We start from the raw sequence: 15,221 nt of genomic DNA on the forward strand, positions 1-15,221 counted from the left end.
AAAAAGAAATTGATGAACCCAAAGAAAAACAATAGCAAGCCTGTGTCATATATAATTTCACTTTTAAAAGGGGTGAAATAATTTAACACTATTGCTGCACAATCAGCTTTAAATAAAAATGCATACATCTTATTGTTTCTGGTATCAGTTCTGCTGCTGCTCAGTCACTTCTGTCATGTCTGACTCTTTGTGATCCCATGGACCATAGCTCATCATGCTTCTTGTCCATGGAATACTCTAGGCAAGAATACTGGGGTGGGTTGCCATCCCCTCCTCCAAGGGATCTTCCTTACCCATGGATAAAACCTATATCTCCCATATCTCCTGCATTTCAGGCCGATTCTTTTACTGCCGAAATACCAGGGAAGCCCTCTGGTATCACTACATCCAAGTATGAGACAATGGAGATTTTATTTCTCAAATTGACTTTAACTGCACGTCAGTTCATCGCTGAGGTTTCAAATCTCATGTCTTAGAAACTGAGCAAAGCAAAGGCAGCAGTACTCGCAAGGATTATGTGAATAGGTTCATGCATCTGATCCAGTTAACAGAAGGGAAACATTGCTCAAAAGCATCAATGAATTAACCGTCTTGAATTTACCATATCCACAGATGTAAGAACAGAAAAACCAAATATCACCACAATGATGGAATTCATCCTTTTGAGGTTTTCTGATATTCCCAATTTCCAATGGATTCTTTTGGGGATATTTTTAGTCCTGTATCTGACCATCATGATGTGCAATAGTGTCATTGTACTGATAAAAAGAATTGATCCTACTCTCCAGACCCCCATGTACTTTTTCCGCAACAACTTTTCCATTGTAGAAATCTGTTATGTGACTGTCACTATCCCAAGAATGCTCACGGACCTCCTGAGACAGAAAGGGAACATTTCCTTCATTGCCTGTGCTACACAAACATGTTTGGTCCTTCTGTTTCGAGGTTTAGAGTGTCTACTCCTGGCCGTGATGGTCTATGACCGCTACATGGCCATTTGTAACCCTCTTCACTATGGTCTGATCTTGAGCTCCCAGGTCTGTGTCCAGCTGGTCATTGCCTCCTGGGTCAGTGGAGTCCCTGTTGTAACTGGGCAAACATGGCAGGTTTTCTCTCTGCTTTTTTGTGTGTCTACCACAATTAATCATTTTTTCTGTGACCTCTCCCTAGTATTCAAGCTTGCTTGTGGGGACGCATTTACGAACGAGACAGCAGTCTGTGGAGTTGCAGTGGTGTTCATCATGGTTCCATTTCTGTTGACTGTGGTCTCCTATGGCAAAAACATCACCAACATTCTGAAATCGCCATCTTCCAGAGGGAGGGCTAAAGCCTTCTCCACTTGCTCGTCTAACCTCACAGTGGTGGTCTTATTCTACGTCACAGCCTCTACCACCTGTTTACAGCTCAAACAAAATCCATTTGAAGAAACTGGGAAGCTTATCTCTCTTTTCTACACAGTTTGGATCCCAAAGTTGAATCCTATTATATTTACTCTGAGGAAAAAACATCACTGAGAAAACTACTAAGTAAAATATCAACTTGACTCAAAGCCTTGAAATTACAGAAACAATTTGTTTCTATGTTTCTCATGTAAATACATCAGAAAATATCATCTAGTTTATTTCTCAGTTCAGTTCAGTTCAGTCGCTCAGTAGTATCCGACACTTTGTGACCCCATGAATCACAGCACGCCAAGCCTCCGTGTCCATCACCAACTCCTGGAGTTCACTCAAACTCACCTCCATCGAGTCGGTGATGCCATCCAGCCATTTCATTCTCTGTCGTCCTCTTCTCCTCCTGCCCACAATCCCTCCAAGCATCAGAGCCTTTTCCAGTGAGTCAACTCGTCGCATGAGGTAGCCAAAGTATTGGAGCTTCAGCTTTAGCATCAGTCCTTCCAATGAACACCCAGGATTGATCTCCTTAATAATGGACTGGTTGGATCTACTTGCACTCCAAGGGACTCTCAAGAGTCTTCTCTAACACCACAGTTCAAAAGCATCAATTCTTCGGCGATCAGCTTTCTTCACATTCCAACTCTCACATCCATACATGACCACAGGAAAAACCATAGCCTTGACTAGACTGACCTTGGTTGGCAAAGTAATGTCTCTGCTTTTTAATATGTTATCTAGGTTGGTCATAACTTTCCTTCCAAGAGTAAGCGCCTTTTATTTTCATGGCTGCAATCAGCATCCGCAGTGATTTTGGAACCAAAAAAAATAGCATCTGACACTGTTTCCACTGTTTCCCCATCTATTTCCCATGAAGTGATGGGACCAGATGACACGACCTTCGATTTCTGCATGTTGAGCTTCAAGCCAACCATTTCACTCTCCTCTTTCACTTTCATCAAGAGGCTTTTTTAAGTTCCTCTTCACTTTCTGCCAAAAGGGTGGGGTCATCTGCATATCTGAGGTTATTGATATTTCTCCCAGCAATCTTGATTCCAGCTTGTGCTTCTTCAAGCTCAGCATTCCTCATGATGTACTCTGCATATAAGTTAATAAGCAGGGTGACAATATACAGCCTTGACGTACTCCTTTTTCTATTTGGAACCAGTCTGTTGTTTCATGTCCAGTTCTAACTGTTGCTTCCTGACCTGCATACAGGTTTCTCAAGAGGCAGGTCAGGTGGTCTGGTATTCCCATCTCTTCAGAATTTTCCACAGTTTATTGCGATCCACACAGTCAAAGACTTTGGCATAGTCAATGAAGCAGAAATAGATGTTTTTCTGGAATGCTCTTGCTTTCTGCACGATCCAGCGGATGTTGGCAATTTGATCTCTGGTGCCTCTGCCTTTTCTATAACCTGCTTGAACATCTGGAAGTTCACTGTTCACGTATGGCTGAAGCCTGGCTTGGATAATTTTGAGCATGACTTTACTAGCGTGTGAGATGAGTGCAATTGTGCAGTAATGTGAGCATTCTTTGGCATTGCCTTTCTTTGGGATTGGAATGAAGACTGACCTTTTCCAGTCCTGTGGCCATTGCTGAGTTTTCCAGATTTACTGGCATATTGAGTGCAGCACTTTAACAGCATCATCTTTCAGGATTTGAAATAGCTCAATTGGAATTCCATCACCTCCACTAGCCTTGTTCGTAGTTATACTTTCTAAGGCCCACTTAACTTGACATTCCAAGATGTCTGGCTCTAGGTGAGTGATCACGCCATCGTGATTATCTTGGTCATGAAGATCTTTTTTGTACAGTTCTTCTGTGTATTTTTGCCACCTCTTCTTAATATCTTCTGCTTCTGTTAGGTCCATACCATTTCTGTCCTTTATCGAGCCCATATTTGCATGAAATGTTCCCTTGGTATCTCTAATTTTCTTGAAAAGATCTCTTGTTTTTTCTATTCTATTGTTTTCCTCTATTTCTTTGCATTGATCGCTGAGGAAGGCTTTCTTATCTCTCCTTGCTATTCTTTGGAACTCTGCATTCAGATGCTTATACCTTTCCTTTTCTTCTTTGCTTTTCGCTTCTCTTCTTTTCACAGCTATTTGTAAGGCCTCCTCAGACAGCCATTTTGCTTTTTTGCATTTCTTTTCCATGGGGATGGTCTTGGTCCCTGCCTCCTTACAATGTCATAAGCCTCCGTTCAGAGTTCATCATGCACTCTATCTATAAGATCTAGTCCCTTAAATCTATTTCTCACTTCCACTGTATAATCATAATGGATTTGATTTAGGTCATATCTGAATGGTCTAGTGGTTTTCCCTACTTTCTTCAATTTAAGTCTGAATTTGTCAATAAGGAGTTCATGATCTGAGCCACAGTCAGCTCCTGGTCTTGTTTCTGCTAAGTTTATACAGCTTCTCCATCTTTGGCTGCAAAAAATTTAATCAATCTGATTTCGATGTTGACCATCTGGTGATGTCCATGCATAGAGTCTTCTCTTGTGTTGTTGGAAGAGGGTGTTTGCTATGACCAGTGCCTTCTCTTGGCAAAACTCTATTAGCCTTTGTCCTGGTTCATTTCATGCTTCAAGGCCAAATTTGCCTATAACTTCCGGTTTTTCTTGACTTCCTACTTTTGCATCCACTCCCCCATAATGGAAAGGACATCTTTTTTGGTTTTTGTTCTAAAAGGTCTTGTAGGTCTTCATAGAACCTTTCAGCTTCGGCGTCTTCAGCATTACTGGTTGGGGCATAGGCTTGGATTGCTCTAATATTGAATGGTTTGCCTTGGAAACGAACAGAAATCACAAAAAAAAAAACTAGTCGATCTGATCACGTTGACCACAGCCCTGTCTAACTCAGTGAAACTAAGCCATGCCGTTTGGGGCCGCCGAAGATGGGCGGGTCATGGTGGAGAGGTCTGACAGAATGTGGTCCACTGGAGAAGGGAATGGCAAACCACTTCAGTATACTTGCCTTGAGAACCCCATGAACAGTATCAAAAGGAAAAATGATAGGATACTGAAAGAGGAAACCCGAGGTCAGTAGGTGCCGAGTATGCTACTTGAGATCAGTGGATAAATAACTCCAGATAGAATGAAGGGATGGAGCCAAAGCAAAACCAATACCCAGTTGTTGATGTGACTGGTGATAGAAGCAAGGTCCGATGCTGTAAAGAGCAATATTGCATAGGAGCCTGGAATGTTAGATCCATGAATCAAGGCAAATTGGAAGTGGTCAAACAGGAGATGGCAAGAATGAACGTCGACATTCTAGGAATCAGTGAACTAAAATGGACTAGAATGGGTGAATTTAATGCAGGTGACCATTATATCTACTACTGTTGGCAGGAATCCCTTAGAAGGAATGGAGTAGCCATCATGGTCAACAAGAGAGTTTATTTCTATGTTCCTATAAACTGATAGTTAATATCATCACTGTCTTCTTACATTATGTGAAAGGACCTAGTTTCAAAGAGTTAAGGGTCTCTGGGTTATCAAAGCACACATTGTCTCCATGGAAATGATCTATTCTGAAGACCTATCTTTCCTCTCACTGGGAAAGAGTGAGTTAAGAGATTTCCTGAGCAATAAAATGATAGTTAACTGCGATATATCCAATGATCATGGTCATGCCTTGTAAGAAATTTGCTTGAAACTTACCATTACTTCAGGAATATTCACTGTCCTTTTCTGGACTTACGATTGTATTTAGACGATGAGAAAATAACAACTGCATCCAAGTTGGTGGGAGTAGGGTAATCTGAGTGTTTTCTTTCAGTTTTTCCTTCTTTCTCTGTTTTGCTACTGTTCATATCCCTATCAGAGTACAAACCTTGAAAGGATCCTTTGTTACCCCAATGCTGACTGTTTTCTAGTGACGTCATTTCCTCCAGCTTGTGGCTTCACGTTTTGCTTTTGTAGTGTCTCTTTAGTATTAGGAATATTAGGAATTTAAGCTATAAACTGCATTAGGTTGAATGTTGATCCCTGTAAATATATGTCAGGTTACAACCCGCAAACCTGAACTTATTAGGAAAATAAAAGCCTTTGCCGATGTATTTCAGTTAAGGACTTTGAAATAAGATTACCTTAACTTAAGGCCACTCCAGTACTCTTGCCTAGAAAATCCCATGGATGGAGGAGCCTGGTAGGCTGCAGTCCGTGGGGTCGCTAAGGGTCGGACACGACTGAGCGACTTCACTTTCACTTTTCACACACTGGAGAAGGAAATGGCAACCCACTCCAGTGTTCTTGCCTGGAGAATCCCAGGGATGGGGGAGCCTGGTGGGCTTCTGTCTATGGGGTCACACAGGGTCGGACACGACTGAAGTGACTTAGCAGCAGCAGCAACTTAAGGGCACTATATTCTATGATCTTAGTTCTTATAAGGTGGGAAGAGAGATTAAGTTAAAAATAGAGACGTAGCGACACATAGAAGAATATCATGTGAAAATGGAGAAAGCAACCGGGAGTGACACAGCCATGAAGCAATGCACGTCAAGGACTACTGAAAGCTGAAAGAGGCAAGGAGTGACTATCCCTTCAGAGCCTGTGAAGGAAAACCCTGCCAGCACTGTGATTTTGGACACTGGGTTTTAAAGATGTGAGAAAGTCAACTTTTGTTCCTTAAACCACTCAATTTGTGATAATTTGTTACAATAGATCTAGGAAAGTAATACACTGTGTAAGCAGTGTTTTTATTATGGTGTTTTTATTCTAATCATCTGGAATAAATTCTGTATCTTTTGGGAACAGTGATTTAAGAAAACATGTAGAATGTTGTTTGTTTTGTTTTTACTTTAAAAACTATATCAATGAAGCCTCATAAAAATATTTGCCCAAGAATGATGGTTAATTGTGTTTGTTCAACGATGTTTATTAAAAGCCTTTTTAATACTGCAAAAGACAACACTAGGAAAGGAAAGGGAAGCCGTTCTCATTTGGAACATAGTAGACATGGCGCCCGTTTTCCGTGTGATGCTGCACAGTCTCTCAAGACAATGTTTTAGAGCCACGCCAGTGAGGAAATCCCAAACTTTTCAGACATTCAATAAGTACATAAATATATGTATAAATGTAACTCTATTTTTGTAACACAAAGGGAGCTAGCATCCATATATTCACATATCATTTCACATGTGCATCTTTCCGGTTGGTGTGTATATATGTCACCAATATCTGGATGTGTATTAGAAGAGAGGGTGGGCTTCTTTACAGTGACAGGAATTCAGATAATGTCTGACTTATTTATTTATTTATACTTTTTTGTAGTATAGATTTATTACAAAGAGAATAATATGCACATCACAAAAATAATAAATTTTATTCCGAAAATAAAAACTACATATGGAAGAAAATTACTTCTTTTCTTCTTCATTTCTTTTCTTATTGCCTCCCAACATTTTACAGAATATTTAGTAGCTAACAGAGAAATTTTAATACCAGCCAAATAATATTTGATATTTGAAAGAAATAACACATTTTTTATGAACTAAACAGAGCCAGAATATATAATGTTTGGTCATGTCTTTGAAAAAGGACTAAAATGGCTTTAATAATAGTTAAAAACAGAGATAAATTTAAGATTATGATACATATATATCATAGGATATATATGTACATGGACACTTTTACATATGTATAATATGCATTTTATATAATATAAACATATATATTTCAATATTCTTTGAATGGACTGGTGCTGAAGCTCCAATACTTTGGCCACCTGATGCACCCAATGCTGGGAAAGATTGAGGGCAGAAGGAAAAGAGGGCATCAGAAGATGAGAAAGCTGAATGATATCACAGATGCAATGGACATGAACTTGGGCAAACTCCGGAAGATGGTGAGGGACAGGGTGGCCTGGAGTGCTGCAGTCCATGGGGTTGTGAAGAGTGGGACATGACTGGAAGACTGAACAGCAACAACAAATATACATTTATATATAGCTATACTATATTGGTCTTTCCTGGTGGCTCAGAGGTTAAAGCGTATGCCTGCAATGCGGGAGATCTGGGTTCGATCCCTGGGTCAGGAAGATCCCCTGGAGAAGGAAATGGCAACCCACTCCAGTATTCTTGCCTGGAGAATCCCATGGATGGAGGAGTCTGGGAGTCTACAGTCCACGGTGTCCCAAAGAGTCGGACATGACTAAGCGACTTGACTAACTAACTCTACTATATAAAATAAAATTACTATAGAAAGTAAAAATAAAAACTATTGATTTCACTCTTTTCACAGAAAGAACATTAAACACACACACACAAACAAACAAGAAGCACATCTCACTTCAGTGATAACACTGGTTCTTTTCGATTTTTCTGTATTCCCAATGTCTGAGTGTTTCTCTTTGTAGTATTTCCCTTTTTTATGTGATTATCCCGGTGAGAAGCAACAACAATACTCTTATAATCAGAGTTGACCAGGCTCTCAAATTCCCATGTGTTTTTTCCCTAGTAACTTTTCCTTCCTGGAAATCTAGAACATTCATAAACCTTCACAGTCAGAAAAAATATATTTTTTGCCTGCCCTACAAAGGTATGTTTTATTTGTATTCTTGGGGACACAGAATACTTCGTCTTGACAGTTGTGGCCTGTGACTGCTATGTGGCCAACTGTAACTTCCGCAACTTCCCCTACTTATAAACCAGGAGCTCTGTGTTCAGCTGATGACACTTGGCTCTTGGATCAGGGTTGTTACAGCCAGGATAAGGCAAACATGCCAGATTTCCCCTCTGTCATTTTTGGATCTAACTGCAAGCTGGGCTGTGGGACTGTTTTTCTGAATGAGACACTAGTCTTCTCTACAGTTGTACCATTAGTGAATCGTTTGTCATGACCCCTTTTCAGTTGACACTTGGCTCCTACAGTAAAATCACTTCTCCATCCTGTGTTGCCATCAGCAGCAGGATGAGCCAAAGATTTCTCCACCTGCTCAGTTCACATCATGCATGTGCACTAAGTCTCTTCGGTAGTGTCTGACTCTTTGCAACCCCGTGAACTGTAGCCCAGCCAGCTCCTCTGTCCACGGGATTCTCCAGGTAAGAACAGAGGAATGGGCTGCTGTGCCTTTCTCCAGGGGATGTTGCCTACCCAGGGAATGAATCTGCGTCTCTTTATGTCTCCTGCATTGATAGGTAAGTTCTTTACCATTAGGGCCACGTAGGAAGCCCCATAGTTGTGCCTTTATGTTGTGGACACAGAACCATTACATATTTATGACGTGATTCCAACATTTTTATAGGAAAGATTTTTTTCTCCTTTCTATACCATGTTACCCTGATATTGAATCCCATGATATATACTCTGAGGAATAAGAATGTCACGACAACCTTGAGAAAATGACTGCCTTAATGTTTAACATCTTATCCACTGCTTTGAGCCAATGATCTTTTTCCCCACTTAGTTCTGCAGTTATCTTAATCAGACATTATTTGAAATTTTGCTTCCTTTATTAATATAAATTGATTATCCTCATGATCCTGCCATTTGATGCTTGACTTCCTGATATCAGGATTATCTCCCTAGTGTTTGTATTTATAAGAAATTATTTTTTTTTGCTTATCTCATATTTAATGAACTAGTCTCTGTCAGCAAAAACTCACTGCTTATTTGATTTGTTGTTGTTCAGTTGGTAAGTCATGTCCGACTCTGTGTCTTCATGGACCGTAGCACACCGCTCTCCTCAGTCTTCCACTGTCTCTCGGAATTTGCTCAGATTCATGTAAATTGAGTCAGTGACACTATTAATATCCAACCATTTCATCCTCCATTGTCTCCTCCTTTTTGCCTTCATCTTTACTAGCATCAGGGTCTTTTACATTGAGTTGGCTCTCTACATCAGGTGGCCAAAGTACTAAAACAATATAGCATATTTTATCTATCAATTGGCCTCCCAATATTTTTATCCAAAATTCATAATGTATATTCTATTTTGTCTCCCTCTGTATTGCTATAACTTACTTAAAACCTAAAGATTTCAGCTAGCAAAGATTACTGCATATGGAAAGTTTTAGAGAATACTTGTTGAATGACTATAGAAAATGCACACACTTGAATAAGCAAAAGTTAATACAACAGAAAATGTAGAAAAGATGGCCTTTTAATAAATTATATTAATTTAACTATTAATAATGGTGCAAAAAAAGAGAGCTTGACCCTCATTTCACATAATTTATTTTAAAATGTAATCTCAGATAATTTGTAAATTTAAGTAAAATGCATAACAATGAATCTTCCAAGATAATGTTTATTAACTTCATGATGTTGGTTTGAGAAAAGTGTTTTTGATAAAATTATTAGTCATAATGTAAACATTAATCTGTTGCCTTTCCTGGACTAAGAAATACTGCTATTCAGAGTGAAACTTTTCAACATAAAATGTTTAAATACACTATAATTAAAGGAATGCTCTAAATCAAAAGCATCAAAAATTCAGAGAAGAAATTGACAACAGACTTAAAGATGCATTTCAAAAGACAGAATAATCTAAATGCCCAGAAAAAATAAGAAAATAACTCATTAGCAACCAGTAAGAAGACCCTTGAGAGTCCCTTGTACAGCAAGGAGATCCAACCAGTCCATTCTAAGGGAGATCGATCCTGGGTGTTCATTGGAAGGACTGATGCTAAAGCTGAGACTGCAATTCTTTGGCCACCTCATGCGATGAGTTGACTCACTGGAAAAGACTCTGATGCTGGGAAGGGTTGGGGGCAGGAGGAGAAGGGGACGACTGAGGATGAGATGGCTGGATGGCATCACCGACTCTGTGGTCTTGAGTCTGAGTGAACTCCGGGAGTTGGTGATGGACAGGGAGGCCTGGCGTGCTGTGATTCATGGGGTCGCAGAGAGTAGGACACGACTGAGCGACTGAACTGAACTGAACTGAATTGAAATGCAAATCAAAACCAGATTAAAACCAAATGAAATCTGTGACACATTCATTACAAGGATTAAATAAAAAGACTCACCCTATCACATACATAAAGGATGTGGAGTAATGAAAGCTCTAACCTGATGCTGGTGTGTGAATTGTACAGCATATTAGCACACAGCCTGCCTTCATCAAGAAAAGCTTACCCTTAGCCATGTACCAGAAGAAATATGTGCACATGTATTCCAAGGGACGCATCTGAGAATGCTCATTTTGCATCATTCTTAATGTCAAATCTTTATCAAACTAGAATTGACTGTAATTGTGATAATTTCACACAGAGGAAAAACAAGGAGCTATAGAAATGAATAAAATGCAATTACATACAGCAAGGATTAAGCATATTTTTAAGCAAACCAAATCATAATCATACTGTGCATACCCTTTTTGTTAAGGTAAAAAGCAGTATTCAGAACACCATCTATCATACATATATACATAATTCCCCCTATTTCTTAAGTTTTATTTAATGAGCATATTCTATCATGGTAAAAAAGCATAATACTCTTTCTTACTTTTGGCTATGCTTCCATTTTTTTATGAAACTAATTTAGAAAAAATGAATTACTTTTTATTATAAAAAAGTAGTAAGCAACAAAAATACGATTCAAGACTGGTGATGTTAGAGAATTGCTTTGAAAAATAAATCAATATCTTTATGAAAGGACATACTTAAAGCCAAGTTTAATTTTCCAACCTCTAAAACAATTAAAAACAAATAACTCTCATTTGTGGTTAAGAGGCACTGGGTCGCAATAACCCAGTCTACTTTCAAGCACTAGAAGGTTTTGATAAATTATAGAACATATTTTAAAGATATCATATAACTGTGGGAGAAAAAAGAATAGATGACAATATCGAAATCAAGGCTCAGTTCAGTTCAGTAGCTCAGTTGTGTCCGACTCTCCGCGATCCCATGAATCACAGCACGCCAGGCCTCCCTGTCCATCACCAACTCCCGGAGTTCACTCAAACTCATCTCCACAGAGTCGGTGATGCCATCCAGCCATCTCATTCTCTGTCGTCCCCTTCTCCTCCCGTCCCCAACCTTTCCCAGCATCAGAGTCTTTTCCAGTGGACTGATGCTAAAGCTGAAACTCCAATACTTTGGCCACCTAATGCGACGAGTTGACTCACTGGAAATCAAGGCTCATTAAGTCATAAAATAGTCACAATTTTTCAAGCACAAATTTGTTGCAATATCATGCTACTGCATAACTTAGTATGTGTGCATACTTACTGATTAATTCAGAGTGAGCACAATTGTGATATTGGTCAATTGGACATTCCTCTCCACACATACACAATGCATAGGAAAATGTCTCAGATTTTTTAACACTGTATCATTGTTCAGATTACAGTTTATTTATTATATTTTTTTCTACAAATGAAGCTGTTGTCTGTATGTTGAAGGAATAATTTTCTTCTGTGAATTGTTAATTCATCTGTTTTGCCCATTTTTAAAATTTATACTTTGGGCTTTTTCTCTGTATTAAAGAAGAAGCCAAGATCATTTTATTTGAAATCAGTTGTAACATTTTTTCCATTATATTAATTATATTTGATACTTATGGGGCTTGCTACTTTTTAGCATCTAGAATCATTTATTTTTACACAGTTTTGTTTGTTTGTTTGTTTGACTGTGTGTGTGTCCTGCATTGTAAATTTTAATGAGTTAAACTTTCCTTACTCCAAAATTAAAAAACCCATTTCTTAGAATACTGTAATCATTTCACTCTAAAATATACAAAATTGTGTATCATTTAGGGTTTATCTTCTTGTGGGATAGTTGTCAAAAATACGTATACTGTTTTTTTCTTTTTTTTCCCCTCTAAGGCTGCCCAGTTGTCCGAATAACAGTTATTTTAAATGCCCATGCTTTACCAATTTGGTAGGCTATTTTAGTCAATGACAGATTTTCATGTATATGTGAGCCTTTTCTGGAATTTCTATTCTATTTCAGCAGAAGGCTTCTTTATTTATGCATGATACTGCGCTGAGCTGTGTTTAGTCGCTCAGCTGGGTCGGATTCTTTGTCAGATGCCATGGACGATAGCCCACCAGGCTCCTCTGTCCCTGGGATTTCTCAAGCAACAATACTGGAGTGGATTCCCATTTCCCACTCCCAGGGATCTTCCTGACCCAGGACTCAATCCTGCGTCCCTAGCCTCTCCTGCCTGGTAGGCAGAATCTTTACCACTGAGCCACATGAGAAGCCCATACATAGTACTGCATTCTGCGAATCACGAGGTCTTGTAACTACTTCCCAACACTAGCTATTTCTTGGATGAGCCCCTGCAGGAGCTCATCCTGGCTGGCCTCTCACTCCCCTCTGTCCTTTATCACATACGGTCCCCGTGATAAGCCTGACCCACTTTGCCGTGAGGCTCCTGATACTTTTTAATTAATCTTCCAAATCACTCCCACTGTCACATTACTATATGTGTCCCTCTCTTGTAAATATTTTCTCTTCATAATCATAAACCTTAAGAAATCACTATTTACTAAATAATTGGAACCGATATCCAATCTTTTAGGTCATGAGAAACTGGCTCTAAGCCAAGATTTTTAAACAATCTTTATGTTGGAGAAATTTCTCCGCATTTGAAGCATATAACTCACAAACTTTTTGCTTAGCATCTTTCTCATGATCTCAGCTGGACTTATTCCAGAGTCTCATTTTATTGCAACTAGAGTCTGAAAGTATTCACACCTTGAACATGTAAAATAAATTTGGAAAAAATTGGTGGTGGGTTGCAAAAGAGAGGAAAAATTTTCTCCTACTACAATTAACCTTGGGTTAAATTTTTAAATCCACCTCATGCGACGAGTTGACTCACTGGAAAAGAGTCTGATGCTAGGAGGGATTGGGGGTGGGAGGAGACGGGGACGACAGAGAATGAGATGGCTGGATAGCATCACCAACTTGATGAACATGAGTTTGAGTGAACTCCAGGAGTTGGTGATGGACAGGGAGGCCTGGTACTGTGGTTCATGGTGTCACAAAGAGTCGGACACGACTGAGCGACTGAACTGAACTGAACTGAATACATTCATCAGCTAAATCTCAGGTTGCTGAAGAAATCATAAACCTTAATTAACCTAACACACTAATTTTGCACATAAAAATATTTGCCATCAGAATATGTATTATAACTATTACATAGATCTGTCCTGTAACTAGGAATCAAGGAACATATCATAGAAAGGCTCTGCATAATGCATTCATAATAGTTAAGGTAAGAATTGGATGCATGTCTGTTTTGGATTGACCCCAATAATACTGTGTGAGTGTGTGTGCTCAGTCATGTATGACTCTCTAGTCTACCAGGCTCCTCTGTCCATGGAATTCTTCCAGCAAGGATTCTGGAGTGAGTTGCCATTTCCTACTCCAGGTGAATTTCCTGACCCAGGGATCAAACCTGTGTCTCTTGCATCTTCTGCATTGACCTCTTGCATCTCCTGCATTGGCAGGCCAATTTTTTAACAAGTGTACCACCTGAGGAGCCCACAAACAATATTATTTAGCACCCTGCTCACATCTAAGAAATAAAATGCACTGTGTCCTTTTCCCTGAAGAGGCTGAAGAAAAACGTTTTCTGAGTAGAGTGAGAGCTATCTGGGAAAATTAAAAAAAAAAAAATACAAGTCAGAAAATTCACGAAGTGATGATTTTAATTGGAAATTTAAATGTGCCAGGTGGCTGAGATCTCTTGGGTAGAGATAACTACTTTTAAAGAGCACTTTATGTTTAGAAATAACAGAATATTTAAAGGCCAGTTGAATAACTTTGATGAAACAAGTAATTTCACTTCAGTTCAGTTCAGTCGCTAAGTCATGTCCGACTCTGTGCGACCCCATGACTCACAGCATGCCAGGCCTCCCTGTCCATCATCAACTCTCGGAGTTCACTCAAACTCATGTCCAACGAGTCGGTGATGCCATCCAGCCATCTCATTCTCTGTCGTCCCCGTCTCCTCCAACCCCCAATCACTCCCAGCATCAGACTTTTCCTCACAGGAACTTAAATATTCTGACCTTCTCTAGTGAGAAAAATCAGCATCATCTCGAGAAAGAAAGGTAAATGTGAAGATAATTATAGTAAGGTTTACTTCTTATTTTAAATTACTAATCTACACACTAAAACATGTAAATTATAAATTTTAACATGGCAGCAAATATTTTGGTTCATTAAAGCAACTTATATATATTTCTTAATATATTAAATAAAATTTCCAATTAAATAATAATAAATAATGGTACTAAGTCACTTTGAAATGTCAAAAAATGTAGTAATTAAAGACTAGGTATAGATGATATTAAAGAAAACTTCGAGTCAACACATTGTAACAAAATTTATATATGTTTATTCAGTTTGATATTATAATAAGAGATTTAAAATGACATAACACATAAAATAAAGTTACAACCATTGGGGAATTCAAAGAACAATTATTTTGAAGAAAGAAAATTATAGAATTCAGGATTTATAAAATAATAAAGATAGCTTTAAGTCAACATTGTTTTTAAATTATTTTCAAGGATTACATTGCGAGTTTTTATCAGATATACAAATATACTTGAAATACACCATGTTGTACTCTTGAAAAATTCAAACTCAAATCTTACCTATTTCATGTCATACAAGTTTTGATCACCAAAATGTTGTATCTATACAATTAGAAACTGTATTTTATATAGCACTGGAAATAATTTTATTCAAGTAGTGGGTGAAATTGCTCATACTAAATGTTTTTGTTCATAAAATAATAAAGATTAAAATTCTATTCTTTTGCATATTAATTTTTTCTCCCTTTTCAGATTGACAATTTTATTTTATTTTGTGTTTAGATGTAAATTTATTTTTTTAATTTATTTTATTTATTTT

General features: G+C 38.4%; 1 pseudogene; it reads left to right on the top strand.

The window, feature by feature from the left end:
- Positions 1 to 608: 608 nt before the first annotated feature.
- Positions 609 to 1,543, top strand: LOC148774592 (olfactory receptor 10AG1-like; annotated as a pseudogene).
- Positions 1,544 to 15,221: the final 13,678 nt, after the last annotated feature.

This window comes from Moschus berezovskii, chromosome 21 (assembly GCF_049115385.1).
Source record: "Moschus berezovskii isolate FMDL1 chromosome 21, NW_MosBer_1.0, whole genome shotgun sequence".
NCBI lineage: Eukaryota > Metazoa > Chordata > Mammalia > Artiodactyla > Moschidae > Moschus > Moschus berezovskii.